This window comes from Sphaeramia orbicularis, chromosome 14 (genome assembly GCF_902148855.1).
Source record: "Sphaeramia orbicularis chromosome 14, fSphaOr1.1, whole genome shotgun sequence".
NCBI classification, from domain to species: Eukaryota; Metazoa; Chordata; class Actinopteri; order Kurtiformes; family Apogonidae; genus Sphaeramia; species Sphaeramia orbicularis.
This window is the reverse complement of record NC_043970.1, coordinates 18,105,877-18,120,272: the sequence shown is the minus strand read 5'-3', so window position 1 is coordinate 18,120,272 and position 14,396 is coordinate 18,105,877. Positions and strand designations below refer to the sequence as shown.

Genomic DNA, 14,396 nt, shown 5'->3' with positions numbered 1-14,396 from the left:
TGTCAGTTGCATTTTTTTTCATGCCTAAAGAGGAATAAAAACAGGGGAGAAAAATCATGATGAAGGTTCTCATAATTCATGCATGAAAGGGTTAAGGACCATTTTTCTGCCTTTCAACAGTTTTAACAGTTGAGTTGCCATCAGAACCAACAAATAATGTTGGTCAATTCCAGTTAGAAGCAGATGTTGCTTATCCAGTACAAATGTGCCCTATGAAACACAGACATGGGGGGTTCATTTCCAAAACACCAGAGGTCCATGGGTTATACTAGTCCCATGCAAATGGGGAAGAAAAGTCAAAATTTTCCAATTTAAATTTAAGGTGAAGTGCATGATTCATATTAACTTATACATCAGATGAAATCCACGGACCTATTCCATCTTGAAAGTTGGCGATGGCATCTGAGTAGATGAGTTGGCTCAATTTCCTTTTTTATTTCCATCATTTAATAGTATAGATGAGCAGTGATCAAAACACGGCTGACATTGATCATTCACACTTTTGTCAGTTTGTTTATTTGAGATGCACATAATCTTTACAAAGCCTGCTGCTTCACAGTCCCTGCAGAAAATAGAAGCTTGATTCACTCAATTTTAGGCTTTTAGATGATCTATTTCATTTGCATATAGATATTTATTTGAAATCTGAAACCATATAAGCTGCCTTTGTCTGTGAAAGCTAATAGAGATGTATTATGAGTACGTCAAACATCATAGATAATCTGGTTTGGCTGGAACACGAAGAAGAATAGAAACGGTCTGTATTGTTTGAATTCTTTTCTTTTCTTCGCTGCTTTTCACCTCCTTGAAACAATAACAACTAGAAAAGCACTTGGAGAGCGCAGACCTCTGCCAAGGACATATTAGTCCCGTCCCTTGTCCCCCCCGTCCACCCTGATCACCACCAAAATTTGATCATTTGTTCCTTGTGCCAGTATCAACATTTCCTGAAAATTTGATCAAAATCCTTCCGTAACTTTTTGAGTTATCTTGCTAACAAACAAACAAACAAACAAACAAACAAACAAACAAACAAACAAGCACACCATGATGAAAACATAACCTTCTCGGTAAAAATAGTTTTTGCAAATGGAGATAATAAATGTAGAAATGAGGTCCAATCAGAGGTGGCCATTCAAAATATGTGCAGACGTATAGATGTATTAAAGCCTGTGGTGTAAACGGGACCAGAGGCTCTCTCAGGATAAACTTTCTCAAAGCATCACCCAAATGATGTTTTTCTCTCAAGTTATCTCATTTACATTCTTCTGAAAGTTTAAAGCGTAGGCAACATCCTCTGCATCGTTCCATTTATTTCTTTGACAGATAAAAATTCTCAAGTCCTGCTGAGGTGTTTCCATTTGCTACGCTAACCTGCACTCAATGCATCGATCGCTCAGCCTTGATTTGTGAAAGCAGCTGTGCTCAGGCTGTCTCTCCCTCCCTGTCGAGAGAACGCACAAGGCTCAGACACAATCTGTACCTTAATACCGTCACCGCCATTCAGCGCCGCCGATTGTCTACGAATACAGAGCCTAAGAAAATTTGAATGTTAAGAGTGGTTTAATAACAGCCTGACCTACGTAGTCTGTCCTCACCTTTGGACATTTAAAGGTCTGTTGGAGGGGTTAAACATGTTTTAAGGGTTAGAGATTAGGGTTGATGATTTATAAGCTGAAGACAAAGGGAATTATCACAGACATTTACACAGATCAGAATGCTGCTGTTATACTGAAAAAGAACAAATAACTGCCACCTGTCAAAGTTTGATAAATGTTTCTAGTGTCAAACCCACATATTTCCATCGTTCCACTTGAGAAGGTTTGAAGCCTCTACTACAACATGATGACGATAAGATGCATCTGAGAAAACAACATACTCTATATGGACAAAAGTATCGGGACACATTGAATTCAAGTGTTTCATTGGGCTACAAAATGTTAACTGTCATGCCATAATTTTATACAGCAAAATACTGCAGTAAAAGCTTTTATGTCATCTTTAAGGTTCATTATGTTTACATTGTCATCTACAGCTACAAGATGCTTCACTGTTGGTTTGTTGTTTTTTTTATTTATTTATTTTTACCTTTATTTAACCAGAAGGTCCCACTGAGATAAGGAATCTCTTTTACAAGGGAGACCTGTCCAAGGTAGCAGCCATACAAAGTCCAAAAAACATAAAACACATACATGATACACAATGAACAATAAAACACAATAACAACTATTCAACCATAATGGCATCAAGAAAAACAGTGACATTCCTCCTTCACTGTATTCTCCACGATATGTTTAAAATCATTAATAGAAATGAATGTATGTAGTTTTACAGTTTTTTGAAGATTATTCCATGACCATATGGTGCATGGTAGGAAAATGCTGTTTTTCCAAAGTCTGTCAGAACTTGTAGACCAGTCAAAAGCAACCACTTGGAGGAATGTAAACGAAAACTACTAGAGCTAACAGAAAGAAGGATTACTGAGGTATTCTGGGAGTTTACCCAGCAGAGCTTTATAGATGAACATAAACCAGTGTGTTTGTCTATGGATGGTTAATGATGTCCAGCCCACTAAATCATAGAGAATGCAGTGGTGACTGAGAGATTTTGCATTAGAAATAAAACAGAAAGAAGCATCATACACTGAATTGAGGCTCCTTAAAGTGGAGGTAGCCGCATGTCTGTACAGTAGATCACCATTGTTTCTTTGTAGCTGCTTTAAATGTTGATGGTGCAGTGTTTCGCAGTATTGTTGTGAATGTAAGAGTTAACGTTTGTTTGTCAGTATATGTAAGCACTGTGATGAACTGGTAACATGTCCAGGGTGTACCCACCTTTGCATGATGGGAGATAGGAGTGGCCCCAACATTCCTGGACACTGTCATGAATTTGTAGGATGTATAAATAGATGTTTATTGGCTAAAATTTACTTAGGGGGTCAAATGAGTGGCCATTTTTGTCAAAAAAAATAAAAGTTGTAAGAAATGCATAGAACTGTGTTGAAATAATGCTAATACATTTTTGCACAGACTACTGATATTATTTGACAGTGGAAGCTATATTTTCAGAAATATTGGATTTTGAATAGCACGTGTATGTGAAAACTTTTGCTGGTGGACGGACGTGACATTACCCATGATGATCTGGTCAGTACCAGTACTTTATTAGTAATAAACTTATATACTTACTATTGCTAATTATCCTCTTATTCATAAATGTTAGTATTATGGATCTAAAACAATAACAGCTGACACAAAAACACAAAATGTGGCAGTGGACGGATGTGACATGGTTGTTACAGATCCCATCATACTGATGCTCGGCAGCCATGTCACCGTTTCCAGAAATGATCCCTGTGCAAAAACTAGTATCACAATTATTTATTGTATAGTTTATCAACATACTAAAGAGTAAATAACAATATAGAATTGTTATTTCTTAATAAAAATGCTTATTATTAGAAAACTGTTGATTTAAAAAGTGACGTGTGACATTCTTAATGTATGTATTGGCGTAACGTAAGCAGGATGGATCAGCACCATACTCCATATTGAACCTGTAAAAATAAAACATGTGATATGTAGTATATAATCTTGTAAGAAAAAATGGGGAATCTAAAAGAATAGAATATTTGTTTTTCAGGTAAATTCAGTTAAAATATAACTTGGCCATTTGTGACATGAAAATTTAGCATTAATTGTGATGAAATTGGACATTTTTGAGCTGAAAACAGTTCATATGACCATCAACATGTTGCAACAGAACTGAAATCCTGTAAATTTGCATAACTTGCATTTACCAACACAAAGTTCCTTTGGGGATTCACTTCTATTGATCTCTTATGCACAAAGACATACATAAGACCTCTAAGCAAATTTTAGCCGTTATATAAATGTGTGTCACTTTCTAATCACAAATAATCACTTTAAACCACAAGTAATCATCCTGTTACTCTAAAAGCCAGCCTTTATTTGACATAGTTATTAAATGTTAATGCCTGTTGTCAGTAAATTACAGTTTCATCATGATGATATTTCTAATCAGTGGAAATTCGAAGTCCTTCAAGGTCTAGGAGATTGTCACAATATTTTTTTTCTCTCAAGCTATATTTAATTATTATGTGCAGAGCTGTGTTGTCAGTGCTCGTACTCCTTCAAGTTCTCCAGTGTGCAGTTACATAGACAAGACATTAATCCCACGTTACCAGATACAGTTTGCACACAACAGTGACACATGAAGCACTGTCTAACATTCAGTCAATAAATCACATTGGACATAATTGAATAATAATAGATGAGTTTAAAGGGTCTCTAGCACAAACATGAGTGCAGATTAGTGGGGGAAAAAAACATTAGTGAAGGGTAATATATGCACATTTTCTTGAATTTTTCTTATATATTTGTAGGTTTATAAAAGTGACAGTCCATTTCAGCTTCATATATAAACCATTACACACATCTGTAGCTAGTTCATGCAACTACGCCAAGTGTTTGTCACATGTTATTGTGTAGGTTGTTGCTTTTATTGCAGCTCTTATTGTGCTCTTTCATCAAATCTCAGACAAAAAGGCAAAATAACATAATTATCCAATATAGTGCCATCAAGAGGAGATGAAACAGAAATGTGTAATGTTTAAGAAATCATCCTGATCGAGTGTGTTCTCTTTGATGTGAGTTGAAAAGGGGAAATGTAATACCCTCAGACTCTGACTAAATGAGGTGACCCAGTTGCTACTTGATTACTAAAGCTTATAAAAACACTGATCATAGGAGAGGATAATTGCACATCATTGTTGGAGCGAAACCATTTCCAGTGTATTTTATGGTAAGGATGAGTATTACTTGTATTTATATTCATTACCTACACTTCCCAGCAGCTTATAAAAGCCACTACATATTCATCCTCAGGTTTCGAGAGAGCCGGCATATTGTACTGTACCGATGTTTTTAATCAGACGGGCCTTTTCACAGACTCTGGTTCATTTTTGCGCCGCAAATGAGAGGGGATGAAGCGTTACCCATGGGAGCACCACATGAATCGGGCTCCTCATTGAATAGTGCTAATGCTGATTAATGAAAGAGCATCGCAAATGGAAAGACTGTACGGCGGTAACAGCAAGAATACACACTCAGATTCAATGTGTCTCTCTGAGCTCTGATGTTGCTGCTACACAGTGAAAGTAGAGAGCCAGTGTGAACCACTTGAGCTAAGACAGTGCTATTACTTACTCATTCCACACAGATGCCTTCTGCCATGGCAACACCTATTAGACACCGAGTTGGCTGATGGAGTGCTAAAGAGGGGAGCTTTTGGTCAACACATTCCAGGCCAGATTTGAGCTTGCTGCTTAGTTCTCACTGAGGCTTTCTAATTCACTTGGATTTTGAGTTAAAGTGACTGTAGCTGCTGCTGTCTCACATAGGGGTGCAGCAGTATGCCATTTTAAGGGCTACAGAGAGACAAAGTCCTGCTCCACCCTGTTGTATCCATGGGAAATTATTGTTTTGGAAAAAAAAAAAAAAAGTCCTGTTTTTTTTTTTTTTTTTTTTTTAAATCTGTTCTGAATTATTCCTTTATTTACACATATAATGTTTGTCAGTTTAAAGGATAATTTTACACGTTAAGACAGTAGTGGTTTGTGGTAAAAGTGTTTAACCCTTTCATGCATAGTGGTCACTACAGTGGACAGCTATTCTGCAGCTGTTCTTTTGTATACAGGGTGGGGAAGCAAAATTTACAATGTTTTGAGGCAGGGATTGAAAGACAGTGTATGACCAGTTAGTTTATTGAAAGTCATGAGAATTTATTTGCCACAAGAAAATTAACATAATAGAAAATGTTTTTATTCTATGTGTCCTCCTTCTTTCTCAGTAACTGCCTTCACACGTGTCCTGAAACTTGCGCAAGTGTTCCTCAAATATTCGGGTGACAACTTCTCCCATTCTTCTTTAATAGTATCTTCCAAACTTTCTCCTAATAGTTTTGCTCATAGTCATTCTCTTCTTTCCATTATAAACAGTCTTTATGGACACTCCAACTATTTTTGAAATCTCCTTTGATGTGACGAGTGCATTCAGCAAATCACACACTCTTTGACGTTTGCTTTCCTGATTACTCATATGGGCAAAAGTTTCTGAAAAGGTATGGATAATAGTGTTAGGTATGACTATGACATCAATATATGTTTTGTTTCAAAACAATTGACGTAGTGCCTGTTGAGAAAAAACAACTAAATGTTCATTGTAAATTTTGCTTCCCCACCCTGTATTCATGGGTTTGCTGTTTTATTTGCATATCAGCCAACACAGTGGACACTTATGTGCCATCTCTTACACTGCAATTGATACAATTACTGTAACTTTGCTGTTCTTGGTCAACCTGATTTGCAGTAACATGTTTGAGTGTAAATCAACTGCTAGTTATTAGATTGTCACTGCTAGTTTTCTTAAAAGTTTTTTTTTTGCATATTATCTCCATGAAGTGAGTAATAAGTAGTGTTAGAGTATACTAATATGTGAGAAAACATCAGATTAGCTGCATTAAAATTGTTTTTATTTCATAGTTTTCAAACAGTATATCACTTTCCGTTATTGTGTTTTAAATACATGTTTCTTTGCTTCAAAAATTAAACGCGTGATGTCCAGCTGAGCGGACATTTTTGTAACTCCATAAAAAAATAGGTTCATTATAAAAATTTCAATCACATTCTTTTTTCATGCCTAAAAAGGAATAAAAATGGAAAAAAAATCTTGACTTAGGTTCTCATAATTCATGCCTCAAAAGGTTAAGTATGAGACTAAAGAAAACCATAAATACAAAGACTACACAAACGTCTCTGCAGCCTCAACATGACCAGACTTGAAGTGATTTTCACGTCTCTTAATACATTCTCACCTAATTCTCGAAGGCGAAACATGTGAGTGTCAGCTGTTTTGGTGACATCTATCACATGCAATGAGAGATTCAGTCCCCTGAGCTATGCCACACAAAACAGCAACTTTATTTATGCTTTTCAAAAAACAGAACCGTTATCTTTTCCAGTCCAATCCTTGTCCATTCTCCAAACCTAAACTCTTTGTCTAGTCTAGTGACAGATTACCATGACAGTAGATTGGTTAGTTCGTCCCTAAAATGAGTCCAGGGTGCTTCAATGCTGAAACACTAGTTCCACCTGCTACATGTTCTAACCTGAAGAAAAAAGAAAAACACCCAGGAGAGATCCCATGCTCCCCCTGGCAAGCCTTCGCAGCTCCCCTGGGGACCGCCCCACAGTTTGAGAAACACTGCTTTAAACCAACATTTACTTTATTATCTGATAGAATAAAGTTAAAGTAGAACAATGTGGAATGAAAGACCTCGCCATCCTCCTCCATCATTTGGTCTGATTGTTCTCACTCCAGCTTTTCAGGGTTGACACTTCAGAGGAACCAGTGGGAACTGAGCTCCTTTTAATAAGACATGAGCTCCCCTGGAAATATTTTTGTGAAATCTTGGAAGGAATTTAAATTTCTGACAATATGCTTTCTTTTTAAACATACTTCTATTTTTCTTTATCATGATAAATCACATGTAAAATGTATAACTCATAGACGATTGTTAGCCAAAGGAATAACGCTAAATAAAGTGCCTTATAAGTGTGTCTGTCATTTATGATTGCAAAGTGACTAATTTTCATATTTAATATCCACAAACAAAAGTCTTTTTATTAGTTTCCCGGTTAGATACACTTTTAAAGGACTTGGAGCTCCCTCTCAGCTTTGTAAAACAGAAAATAAAGAGTCCTTTTTTCTTTCTCGATGCCTGTGTGGAGCTGAGAATTTAACAGCAGGCAGCAGTGGCTACCGTCATGTTTTCTAACTCTTATTATTCCAAATCTCACTAATAGGAATGATGAAAAATGACACACTTAAACCTCTTGTGTGTGTGTTGTTTATTTGTAAAAGCTAAGGTCAGTGAAGGTCATGGTATTTTTCAGCCACCACATCGTTCCTGCCTTCCTGCCTGTTGTGTCTCCACAGTGGTCAGGTCTTCGGATCACCGTCCACTGTGCACAGATACCCATGTCCACATGACCCATTTATGACACTGGTTGCCAGAAATCAACTTCCATGTAACACTCTTTAATTTACTCCAACGGGCTGATGGTAATAAATAAAACATGCAAAGCACAATTAAATCAGAGCTTCAGAGTCTTTAATTTGCACTTAATGGGCCTTTTAAAGAGTATTTATTGAATACATTTAAAGAGGAAAGTCCCCACGGGTGAGCAGATACAATACTGAAATTTTTCCTAGCATAATGAGGGAGAATGTAAAGAAAATTACATTTATAGAGTGCAATGACTTTCAACCTGTCCAATAAAATCTAAGTTTGATAATTTAGGGTTTATATGCACATATAAAGAGTCTTACAAAAAGGACAGGGTGGACATTTTTGTGTATTTTTAGCTCATTAACTTTTAAAGATTTATTTTTTGTTATCTATTATTAAAATTTTCTCTACATTCATAAGTAACTTATCTCCATTTATCATTATATTATCTGCTGAACTGAGCATTTTTTGGTGAAAATTGGGTCTTTTTGCATATTTAAATTACTGGCCACGTAGATCTTCAGAACAGCTCAAAAGAGTAAATTCAAAGGATATTTTAGTAAAATAGAGAAAACTGAAGAAAAAGTGACAAAAAAACATCATTAACTGAACAAAAAAACAATAGTCTACGACCACAAATATGGGTTTTACTAGTGAATCAATGTTCCAGTAGATGACACTTTCCATGTTCTCTACAGATCCACCTAGAGTCCAAATGAGTCATATCTGATACCAGGGAAAAGCTGAGACATGGCATTTATAACCTGAATCATTTCAATGTATTGATATAATTAGTGGTTGAAAAGTTATTTGACATTTTTGATCAGTAGATGCTTTTGGTCACTGGTGGCTGTTTAGGTCTTGGAGGGGTAATTATCTTATCTTATTCCTTCCTTCCTTCCTTCCTTCTTTCCTTCCTTCCTTCCTTCCATCCATCCATCCATCCATCCATATCAACACTAGACTTCTCTCTACCCTGTTCTTCCTCAACATAAACATCCAAGTACAAATTTTCTTGGCTCTGCGTTAGTTTCCGTGCAGCAACTCCCGAGAGAGAGGAGACGAGCATTGATTCTGTCCTTGGATCACAAGCAGCAATCTTATCAATCATTTCAAGCACTTTGATATCTATGGTGTTTATCTCCACAAGTAAACAGCTTTGAGCTTCTCTCAACAGCGGTACAGAGACATACAGCTGGAAAGCCAGACGGGAGGCTGAACCTGCCAGGGACAGACTTTTTAATGGGAGGCTCAGAAAATTAGAATATGAGAAGCTGGGGAAATACCAGAGAGCAGATTACAAATGTGAATGTGCAGCTGCTGGTTTGCACATGCTGAACTGATTAATTTCCTGTAGTAGAAAATGAGCACAGCAGCACGGTGATAAATAAAGCTTCTAAAAAAGTATGGCATAGTTAGAGTTATTAACAACCTTAATGTGTCGCATCAACCACCAGACTAGTTCCAGCCAGAAACATTTGGTATTTTAAAAGTCGCATTGGCAGCTCTTTGTTCCTGCTGACTGTACTCTGTAATTAATACACAAGAAAAAAGTCACATTCTCACAGAAGAGATGAGTAAGCCAGATAATTATAGTTGGGATCCAACAAAAACATCTAATGCTGAGGTAAGATATTACCAAGCTAAACACTGCAATTATAATACTGCTTTGTCGTTTTCTTTTTGTCTTTTAGTCTGAGTTTTATGACGCCAGCTGCTCCAACTTCTTTTTTTGGGCATGCCAGAACGTGGTGGTTTTGCTTTTTTAAAAACGGTGTCTAAACCTTTAAAGCTCAAGTGGGCTATGGATTTATTTATTTCTTTTTTCAGACCGTACGATCATGACAAGGTGTTAGAATTCTTACTGCTGCCCTGACTGCTTAAGTGAGTATTTAACAGCTGGCGTTAAGGCTTTTGCCTTGCTTGCATCCCCTCAGGGAACACAGAAAATGAAGTATATTGTGATGCTACATGTCTGAACACAGACATTATCGGTCTGTTTCTTCCCGACATTCAAAGGCTGCCCAAACATGTGTGACAGAGATGGGTTTTTTTCTTCCACTGGATTAAACAGCAGATAGCTTTCAGACATTTTCTGTCATTGCCTCTAAACTGCAGCACTGCTCCCCTGCACTCACCTTATATCACCTCGGCCTTCTTACTCTGAAGACTAAGCCATGATGAATAGTAGCAGCTAGTAATGGGTGATTCACAAATAAATCGTTCCAAAAAATCGATTCATTTAAGTGAACGAGTTTAATTGATTCACGAACACAACTGAATCGATTCAGCAGCACTTTGCTAATATTATTGTTTATCACATAAACTAGTCAGAATCACTCATTACGTCGGAGGCGGAAAAGCTGTGTGACGCACCGTGCGGCAGGTAATCTCCACGGCAAGATATCTGATTATATTGTGAGAGTAGTTGCCGGTAATGGACGGACTGAAGCAAGTTAGTGAACCGCTGAATGACAGAGCGGCCGAGTGAAGCCGAGTAGGGCCGAGTCGCTGAATTGCTTCTGAATCATCCACGAATCAATGACTCGCTGAATCGCAGACACTATTGAACCACTGAACAAGACTAGATACCCCTACCGTAAGAAGACAGAACAAAAGCCATATTAGATCATGAGCAAACGAGGCAAATGTAGTGATCGGAAGTCAACTATTTTTGTAATGTTTAAAATATCAAAGTTTGATTGCAAGAAAGCACACTAATAAAACTGAATTAAACACACAGAGCACAAAGTTGTTTTAAGCAACATAAAGTAGACAGACAGACAGACAGACAGATGGATGGATGGACGGACAGATTCCCATCACTAGTAGCAGCTCAACTTAATCTAGGTCCAGCAACTTTATTGCTTTTCTGTTATTGTATATCAGGAAAATACATTCAAAAAACAAAACAAACAAAAAAAACAGAATCAGCCTTAATTTTCTTTTTATCATATATGAAGAAACAGCTGTGCTTTAAGAGATGTTGTTTATTCATGTGGTCAGGCTCTCTCACTTTTACTTTGGCTTTGGAAATAAAGCAATGATCAAGCATCTCATGAAAATCAAACAGATGAGCCATGTTCTAAATTAAAAACAGGAATAAACCACCAAAAGATACTACAATGCAAAGGACTATGCCAGAAGTCTGAAGTACTTGACATTTCCTGGTTGGGGGTGCTCTCACATTTTCATGCTGGACAGATAATCAGAAGTTCGTCTGACCTGACTCGTCACTTACTCGGTTTCAGCAGACTTAACTTGCTTTACGATGGAATTTAACGACAGAAATTCATGACTTGTTTGACACTTATTGCTTGCACATGTGTAAATTCCTGACCCCCATCACCAGGGCCAAGCGCTCTAAGTGGGTGGGGGGCAGAGCCTCTGCTGCTGCTGCCCTGACCTTGTGGAACTCCCTCCCTCCAAACATCTGCAACTCAGACTTACTCCTGTCATGTCAAGAAGAACTCCAAACACATCTTCTCAAGATAGCAAGGATAGAATACATGACTCCTACTGTCTCTAAATCTGAAATACATTAACCCCCTCACTTTACACTTATTATTATTATTAGTAGTAGTAGTATCATCCTCTGTATATTTGTACTTGTATCAAATCTCTTTGAGTATGTTCTAAAGCACTATAAAAACCTAACCTAATATTACCTTACTGGTACCTACAATGTTCAGTACCATTGTTTCATCTAACAATCATGTTTTACAGAAACTATGTTCATGTGTAACTTTTGTCCTGTCCACACGAATGCAGACATATTGCAAAATGTATATTTTCCTCTATGTTCTGGCCTCTCATCCTCAAGTAAACATCATGTGGGAACACAAAAACAGATCTTTTGAAGAAGACTTTTAAAACTCTGGTTTGTGTGTGGCCACATGGATGGACAAAATGGAGAGATTGTAAAAGGACGGCGTCACACTCCATTTTGCACGTGTAATGAAGCTGCACCTGAAACATTCAAATCCAGGTGTATAAATCAGTGTATGATCTGCAGTACATCATGCTCAGCACACACAACTTTTGGAGATGGACTGGACTGGTCCAGCGTCATGAATATTCATTCATTCATTCATTTTCTGAACCCACTTTATCCTCACTGGAGTCACGGGGGTCACTGGAGCCTATCCCATCTACTTATGGGCAAAGGTGGGGTACACCCTGGACATGTCACCAGTTCATCACAGGACTGACACATAGAGACAAACACTCTCACATTCACACCTATGAACAATTTAGTTTAACTGATTAACCTATCAGTGCATGTCTCTGGATGGTGGGAGGAACCTGGCGTACCCAGAGAGAACCCACGCAGACACAGGGAGAACATGCAAACTCCACACAGAAAAGTCCCACCCCCACTGACCGGTGTTGGAATCGAACCCAGGACCTGGGTGAGGCACAGTCTGAACATGAGTACCAGTGTGGACAGATATATTTTGTAACACAAAGATCAAGTGGACAAAATATTTTTTAAAAACAGAAGAAAATATCTGTTGTGGAGAGGACATTTATTTTATATTATCTATCATCTATAAGTTCTATTCATGTCAGCTGGTTTTGAAAACAGCATTTTTCAACTTTTTACGGTGATGGTTAGGAACCAGGCTTTAACACAGAAACTGCTCACAAAGATGTGATAAAATGATTAAAAACGTGCCTTTATTTTCTAAACCTAATCTGTCATGGTAGTCATGATGTGAACTCAGGTTCCAGTGGGATTTGGTAAATCCAGTATTCATGAACCCACCTCCTGCTGATCGAGGAAAGGCAAGAGAAGTCGTGTATCCTTCCCTAAGAAATAACATTTCCTTGCAACAAAACGGAAACACAGATGTGGGTGGCATGATGTTTCTTACAAAATATAATTGGATTTGTTATGTATTTGCAGATGAATGTAATGTCTGCTTGTCGTCTGCATTGTTTGCACCCTAAAGCACCTCTGTCCAAGAGACAGATGCACAGATTTTAGCAAATCTGATAGAAGTGATGGCTGAAAGCAAGACATTTTGAGCCAAGTTGGAACAAACTGCAATGAGCTACACAGAGTTTGAGGCTAGTCATAGATTATCAAAACTGATGGCATACAAAGATAAGCTCCAATCGGTAAGATGTCAAGAATTTTAGAACCAGCGAGATTGTCTTTAATTGTTGTTCAGTTATTATTATGGAATTCAGACTGAACATTAGTATGATTACACCTCACATTAGGGCACATCTAGACTGCAAAACACATTAGAAACACAGCCATAGTTTTGGTAAGAACTTGATTTTTGTCCGATTGTTCTGTCAGATTCCCTTCCTGTTTCCTGAGCTTATCAAATACCCTACTCTGGTTTGTACAAATCATCAGGGCCTGGCTACAACTCCCACATGAAATTATCAAATGAAATGGCCAAGACCTCACGCTCCGTCTGCCAGTCCCAGACAGATTGCACCGCCGTATCCTAGATTCTCTGGTGGCGTGTTTGGCTGCTGAGTGGGACATCGTAAACTAACATTTGATCGTGGATGGCGGTGACAGCAGCCCACAGAACACTCATAGCACCAGCATTGGTGGGCTGATGGATAGAGTCTAGCCGCAACATTGTCCCTTAAAGCAATGCACAGATGAGGACAGAAAAGTAAATAAACAACTAAAATGTCAGCACTTGAATGTCTCAGAGGCATTAGCTGTGCTCCCTTTTGCATTACAGCACAAACGGGGGACCTCTCCAGAACTGCTAAATTTGGCCAGCAAAGCCTTTTTCCCCACTCATCTGGAGGCAGAAGCTCCATTAGTTCCTCTGAGGGGGCACTTTGCAGACAACTTCACCACTTGTACTACTGCAAACACAACAATTTCCATTCCATGAAGATATGTATAATTTAATATAAGTGCAGATTTTTATTTGTCCTTGGCCTGTTCTGGTCGTGCTGCTTTTATGTGCTGAATGACATGCGATTCAATTACATACTTGGCTGTGCATGATTGCACAACTCCTGCATGCTATGTTATGTTTATATGGGCACCCTTAAGAGCAGAAAATCTTTGTTGCTGGTTTGAGCTTTACTGAACCACTTGATCGACCTCACCCTCAAAGCAAATACTACATCATTTCTCAACTGCCATCAAAACAGACGATAATATAAATGGAGAAGTATAAACAACATGTGCATCCTCCTTGAAAAACACTTCTAGTTTCATGGTTGGATAAATTTACTTTTTTTCCACAGACATTTCCAGGTTTACTTGGAGCTCTGTGGAACAGTTTCGAGCATGTAATAGCAAAAAAAAAAAAAAAGAA

At 37.9% G+C, this 14,396-nt stretch overlaps 1 protein-coding gene across 2 annotated transcripts in view; it reads right to left on the bottom strand.

Annotated features, from left to right (window-relative positions):
* Window positions 1-14,396, bottom strand: part of tmem132e (transmembrane protein 132E) — a 735,885-nt gene that overhangs the window by 140,594 nt on the left and 580,895 nt on the right. The window lies entirely within an intron of this gene.